The 7225-nt window shown below is 33.9% G+C and overlaps 1 long non-coding RNA gene across 1 annotated transcript; it reads right to left on the bottom strand.

Moving 5' to 3' along the window:
• Positions 1-206: 206 nt before the first annotated feature.
• LOC132283019 (uncharacterized) lies at positions 207-6709 on the bottom strand. The gene is made up of 2 exons (XR_009471927.1): positions 4857-6709; positions 207-1122 (listed from the first exon to the last, which is right to left on the bottom strand). It is a non-coding gene; the product is annotated as an uncharacterized LOC132283019 (long non-coding RNA).
• Between the last annotated feature and the right edge of the window lie 516 nt (positions 6710-7225).

The following is a 7225-nucleotide window of genomic DNA, read 5'->3' as shown; positions in this document are numbered from 1 at the left end:
CATGAGTATGAACCATCAAATAAACCACAATAGTATTCTATTAAGTACTATGCCTTGACAATCTCTAAATCCATAGCATCAACACATATAGACATGCATCAATAACTCAAAAACTAGAGATAAGCCACATGAACATCTATTCTAGCATACATAGACATATGGATAGAATGAAATGATCATTTGGAAGTATTAAACCACATAAATCATTGAATAAACAAGATTCATATATAAAATAAGTTTCAAAACAAGATTACAACACAAATCCTCTCAAAATACAAAGCATTAGAGTCTATAAGACATGCTTAGGGCTAACTCTAGCCCCAAGAAGATGTTTAACCACTCATTGAAGTAGTCATCCAACCCTCAAGGGCTATCTCCATGGTAAGAATGACCTTTTTCTTGATGGAAACCCTAGAAGAATGAAAGAACTCCCAAAAATGTGTCTCTAGCCTCTCCTCCTCTCCTTTCTTTCTCTCCAAGAATGTTTCTAAGTACATCTCTTAAGTATATGTGTATTGAAGATCTTCCAAACTCTATGTAAAAATAGTTCAAAATCCTTATATAAGAGGCTCAAGTGTCACACCCAATGGTCTGGACTCGTGCACTATGGTCCTTGCAATGATTGCACCATGAGACGACTTTTAATGAGCTGGAATTTGATTTAATTCGAACTGGAGGAGGTTCGATTGATCGAACTATGTTGAGATCGATCGAACATTGGTGAGATCCATCGAATGCTGCAGAGATCGATCATCCTTGGCGGCACCTTTTTGAATAAAGACAAATCTCTAAGATATTTTGGAATATTTTAGGAAAGACACAAGAGTGGTAGGTAGGGTGGAAGGTGTGGATAAAATCGAATATTTTTGATCGATCGAAGAATGTTTAGATCGATTGAACATGCTGAGATCTTTTGAATAAGGCCAATTGCTTGGATCCATCTTGAAGTGCCCAGATCAATGTTTCTCTGATCGATCGAAGGAATGTTGAGATCGATCAAACTTGCTGATTTCCACACTTTATTTCATTTTGTTTCCACTTTGCTCCTTTCTTCCATTCAGCTTGAGATTGCTTCTTTTAAGCTCTTATTTGGCTGAATTAACTTATTTTTGGGTTAAGTACCTAAAAAGGACAATAACATGAAATTAGTCTAAAACGGAAAAATAAGATAGATAAAGATCCTAAAATACCTAAGCTTAAGGGGTTTAATTGGCACTTTTCAGCGCTCATCACCCCCCAAACTTAAATATTGCTAGTCCCTAGTAATAAACTATGAAGTAAAGGAATGAAATGATCGACTATAGAACTATGAACTAAAAAACAATAAATGGATAATGCCACTTTTCTAGGGAACACGATTGCATTTAGCATATGCAATAAGCCTTTTAAACCCCTAGTGGACGAGTGACATCTCGTGAAGGTTTCCAGAAATGGCACCCACAAACGTTAAGCTCATTATCACAAAAGAGGCACCAATATTGCAAACAACCATTGAGAAAAAATTACCTGAAGTATGCAATTTTTCAATACTTTCCAAGCAATCTTCCAAAATCTCAACATCAAGCAAGCAAGTATGGTCCTCCACACATTAAGAAAATGATCATGCAAATCAAAATAACTCTAGAATCCTTTTTGAGTGGACCGGCATCAAATATGTTGCTATCTAAACCAACTAACACTACAACAGATATGCCTTTTTGCGACCAAATATTTGGTCGCAAAAGGTCACATTTTGGTCGCAAATGCCATTTAGCGACCAAAATGCTTTGGTCGCCCAGTGGTCGACGATACCTAGGACGCAAATTGTCTTTTGCAACCAAAAAATGAGTTAGTCGCTAATGAGTCATTTTTTGTGACCAATTACATTACCGATTAAGAGCACTTTCAACGACCATAGTATTTGGTCGTAAATAAACTACACTTTTGCGACCAATTTTTTTGGTCGCAAATAGGGTAATGCTTTTGCGACCGTAAGGTTTGGTCGCAAATAGGTTAATGCTTTTGCGACCATAAGGTTTGGTCACAAATAGGGTAATGCTTTTGCGACAATAAAGTTTGGTCGCAAATAGGGTAATGCTGTGGCGACCGCAAATAGGTTAATGCTTTTGCGACCATAAGGTTTGGTCGCAAATAGGGTAATGCTTTTGCGACCATAAGGTTTGGTCGCAAATAAGGTACTGCTTTTGCGACCATAAAGTTTGGTCGCAAATAGAGTAATGCTTTGGCGACCATAGGGTTTGGTCGCAAATAGGGTAATGCTTTGGCGACCATAAGGTTTCGTCTCAAATAGGGTAATTCTTTTGTAATAAAAAAATAAAATAGAATAAGTAATATAATTAATATACCAATCTACTTTTCTAATTTGAAATAAACTTAGTAATTAAATACTGCCAATCATTTATAATAAACTGTAAAAGGTAATTTATTTTACCAAATTAGATACATCCATGACATGTCCTACACATATACACATAGTTTGTGCAGAACAAAAAAAACAAAATACTAAATACATTCATGCATGGCTTACCCATTACATACATATACCAATGGCATATCCATTAAAAAAATAAAGATAAACTATAAAAAAAAACTAACATGTCCTTAAAAAAACAAAAGATGGATAAACTACTAAAGATGACACATTGTTGCTTATTATCCGGTATGGTTTTATACATTTGCTTCAAAGCCTTAATATTCTCTTTCAAAACTTAGCAGACTCTCGGTGTCTCTTTTAGCATCTGTAGACTCTGAACAATAATTTTCACCACAGTATCCCTTCTATTAGAAACAATTTGTCTCCAAAATATAACTTCTCTTGGTTATGATGGAGATTGCTTGTCCAAAGAAACAAGAAATTTAAAGATAGGTTATAAACACTAATCTAACCGAAAAGAAAATAAGTAATAATTCATATAATGAGCATAATAATATATATTTTTCCATAGTTCATATAATGAGCATAATAATAAATTTTTTTCCATAGTTCATATGATGAGCATGACAATACATCTTTTTCCAAAAGTGTTCTAATTAGAAAATACAATATCTTAAAACTAAATAGGAAGTGTCAGAAAGTTGAAAAATATTTTATCATCAAGAATCAAAAGATGACAGCACTCTAATCATCCTACATTGAATAAAAATTACAGCTTTATTGATTCCAATCCATTAATACAATTGGAGAATAAATCCAAGGTTGTACACGCAATCAAAAGAACTATTGTCCCATAACAAGAAAGTATGATCTGGTCCATTCCACTAGACTATTTTCCAATGTGTCACGTAAGTGTAGTAAATATGTTTTTATAAAATAAAGAATAAAACTAGATTCAGAATAAAATAAATAAATTACAACATTTTCACAAGTGAACTTTTTTTTTTTTGAAAATTTTTTCACTAGTGAGTTGGTAGGATACTATTGGAAGCTGTACCTACTAATTAAAATGTAATATAAGTATGTGCTGAAAATGAGTCAATGAAGACAATGGGGTTGTGTCCTGCAGATCCAGAGAGATTTAGGTGGACAAAAAATATTGTATTTGTAAAGGGAGAAAAATTACATTTTTCCTCTCAACTCTTGAGACATGCAAAAGGCATTCACGATTATTTAGTATCACTTCCAAAAATGATGCATGATTATTTAGTGTCAGAACTAAAGCGTTAACCCATGGTTAATTAGTGAAGAGACATATAGAAGGTATTCATTGGCAAGGAATATCAAATAAGAAACGCCAATAAAAACTATTCCATATGATTACATACTCAATGAGAAATCTAATTAGGCAAGTGGCTGAAGGACTTGTAAATTTATATATTTGATTGATTAAATATACTTTTTGTAATTTGCAGAAGACTAATGTTTTATGGTGCTTGGCCCAAAAGTTTTAAAAAAACAAGATTTTTGTTTGATAAATGCGTATATTTCTGTTATGGTTCTTACAGTAAAATTATGAGTGAAAGAGTGCACCAATGAACAAAATCTATTAACCCAAGTACTTGACATTCTTATGGTTGAAATATTAATTTCTAAAGGGCAAAATGAATGTTTTGAGAATTTTATATCACATTTCCTAGCAATTTATGTCTTATTACATCTCTTTTCTTTTTAGAATCTTCTTTAACTTCTTTTCCTTTGAAAGTTTAGATTCCCTTTTTAGAGCATGTTTGACAGTCTTTAGACTTTGAAGTTTCGGTGCAAGTCTTAATCATTGAATCACATTTGTTATTCACCTTTATATTATTTCACAGTTTTTGTTCAGTCTAATAATTACATATTACTTCAAAGTAAATCATAACAAGACACATTACCAAGTAAGATAGTCCAAGTAATTTAGTAAATCAAAATTAATCCTGATCAAAACCAACACGTACAACTCCCTAATTGACAAGAAACAAATACAACTCCATAATTCCTCCTTCAAACATCCATAAGGCATACACAGTTAGCCTTCCTGGACACGAATAAATCATAGAACTCCATCACCTCCATGACATGCACGCCCTTTTTACAACATCACAGATTTGCAAAAAGTTATTCACCATGGAAACAGAAACACGAAGGTTGGTGAAGAGAATCTAGGAATGAAATTTATGTGATTAATGACAACTTGACAAGAACAACTTCTAACTCAATTTCTTAGTTACACATAGCATATTTGAGGCTGGTAAATTACAAGCTTGGAACATTTTTGGTTTCTTAATGAGCTATCAAAGCATACTGCATCATGATATGCAATAAGATTTAACTTATTCAAATATAAAATCAAGGAAAAGGCATTAATAGGCTATCAAAGTATACTACATCATAAATAGATCTCTATAACATGAGGAACATCATAAAGGATTAAGGAACTAACCATTATAAGAGAGTAACATTTCCTCAAAAGCATGCCTGTATGACACTTCTTTTTTAGCCAAGAAGTTGCTCACGATTAAAAGTTCCCATCATGATTGAAATATTCCATGCCACACAAAAACAGAAAAAAACTACTATTTTAAATTAATTGAGCAGTTGAATCCATAAAGTTTTATGAGTGTGTACATATATATATATATATAGAATCACAACATTTCGTAGGTCCTAGAAGGGAACAACTACTCCTACTACCTGATCCGTACAAGTTCCTCTTATACAGAATAATCCAAGATCCCAAAAGGTTGAACTTAACATAATTCACTAGGAGGTAACAATTGGCAAGATTTGCAAGGGCAAATGATAAATAAGTGAAAAGCATAATCAAAGATTGGTTTACATTAGAAAAGGAAAATAAATCCCACAATCAACCCCACCGGCCAACATCAGAAAACCCAGTCCTCAAAGAAACAGAATTGCACGATTGGTATGCCAACATAAGAAGCCACAAAATGAAAGAATAAAAAAAAATTGATGAATGTTACAAAGCATCATACCTATATCCAATTAACAGACCTTAAAAGTCCAAATTTAAGAACCAAATGGGAGGTTTGAAAGTATAGAGAAATCCGTGTATATAAGTTAACTACAAAATTGCTTCATTTCAAAGATAAAAATTAACCAAAATACATTAAAATATAATTTTTTTCAAACCAATAATAATAAAAAAGATGCAACCGAATTTCAATCGTCTAGCTAAAAAATCAATAGATCAACAAAATAATTAAGTAACCCCTATCACCCACATATGTATAAGCTTCCTACCTTTAGGAGAATAAAGAAGCATAGGCAAAAACTGATTCATCCTTAGACAAATCCAACAAAATTCCATCAAAATTCAGTAACAAAAGCCCAAAATGACAACTCAAAGTCCCAAACCCTAATAAACCCAATAATTATCAATAAAATACAATTAAATTTCAATCATCTAGTTAAAAGTGCAATGGATAAATATAAAAGTTAGGAACCCATAACCCAGAGAAAGACACATTCGTCAAATAATTGACACCAAAACCCGTCAAAATTCAGCAAAAAAATGCACATAAAATGACTACCCATAAACTCAACCATGAAAAGCCCAATAATTCCATAGACTCACCTGACGATTAGGCGTAGTAGGGTCATGGCTGGCCCAAAACGCGTCGAGCAAAGACTCGTAACCGCACTCCTTGGGATCGTACTGAACCCGGACGACTTTGGAGTGGTTCATCGTCCCTGAACACACGTCGTTGTAGCTTGGATTGTGAATATAGCCCTGACTGTACCCAACCTACGTCTTGGACACTTCGGGCACTCTCTGGGTGAACTCTTGACCCGGTGCCGTGACGTCGTCGTCCGAACCCTACGCAATCGAGGAAGATGATGACTGGTCCACGGTGGTCACACCGGGATTTCGAGTACTGAACCCTAGCTTTCCCAACCAGTTCATTTTTGGGTGCAAGTAGAGAGAGAAAGGTCTGGAGGTATGGGGGAAAGATGTGGGTTTGATGAGAAATCTAGAGAGAGAGAATGAGGGTTTAGAGAGAGAAAGGGATGAGCGAGAGGCGACGATGAGGAGCAGAGGCGAGGAGGAGGAGGCAAAAGTGGTAAAGATGGGCATTGTGATGTGTTTGGTTTTAGTTATCTGGGGGCCAAGGAAAGTAGATTTTGTAGTTGCAGTTACAGAGAAAGAGAGAGGGAAACTTCAGAGATGAGAACGAGAATAGAGATGGAGGCGATTGGGGAGGCTGAAGAGAGAAACCTAGGGTTTGTAATGTCGAATGGGACAAATGGTAAATTAAGCAAATAGTAAAGTGATGAAATAATATTAGAGCGCCCGCGCATAAAATAATTTCAGAAAATTTCGCACCCGCGCTTTTTAAGGTTAAACTACAAATAGTAAAGTGAGGCGAAATTCAGAAAATCCTAAGGCAAGAGTTACTAAAAATAGATAAGGAGTAAAAATTTATACTGTAATTAATTTCCTAATCAAATATAGTATAAAGTAAATATTCTATAATTAGTAAAATATCTCGGTTACCATTATTTTAGTGCATGAATTGGTAAAAAAAGGTCCTATTATATTCTTTTTTTTAAAAAAAAATCATAGTGATTTTCATGATTTTATCACTAATGAGTAATGAGATGTAGCAAAATTAATTTTTATTTTCAGGGCCAAAGAAAGGAACCCTCACTCATATTTTCTTTTGAGAGATAATTTCTTTTTTCTTGAATTATTCTTAGATTTCCTTTTGGAAGTTGCCGACGATAACCACACAACTTAATTCTAGATTTTTACTTGAACACAATGTGTATGTATATATATATATATTT

This window comes from Cornus florida, unplaced genomic scaffold (genome assembly GCF_030987335.1).
Source record: "Cornus florida cultivar Cherokee Brave unplaced genomic scaffold, ASM3098733v1 CherokeeBrave_3.0.0_Hap2_Chr11, whole genome shotgun sequence".
NCBI lineage: Eukaryota > Viridiplantae > Streptophyta > Magnoliopsida > Cornales > Cornaceae > Cornus > Cornus florida.
Note: the sequence above shows the minus strand (reverse complement) of the source record. Positions and strands in the feature narration are given on the sequence as shown.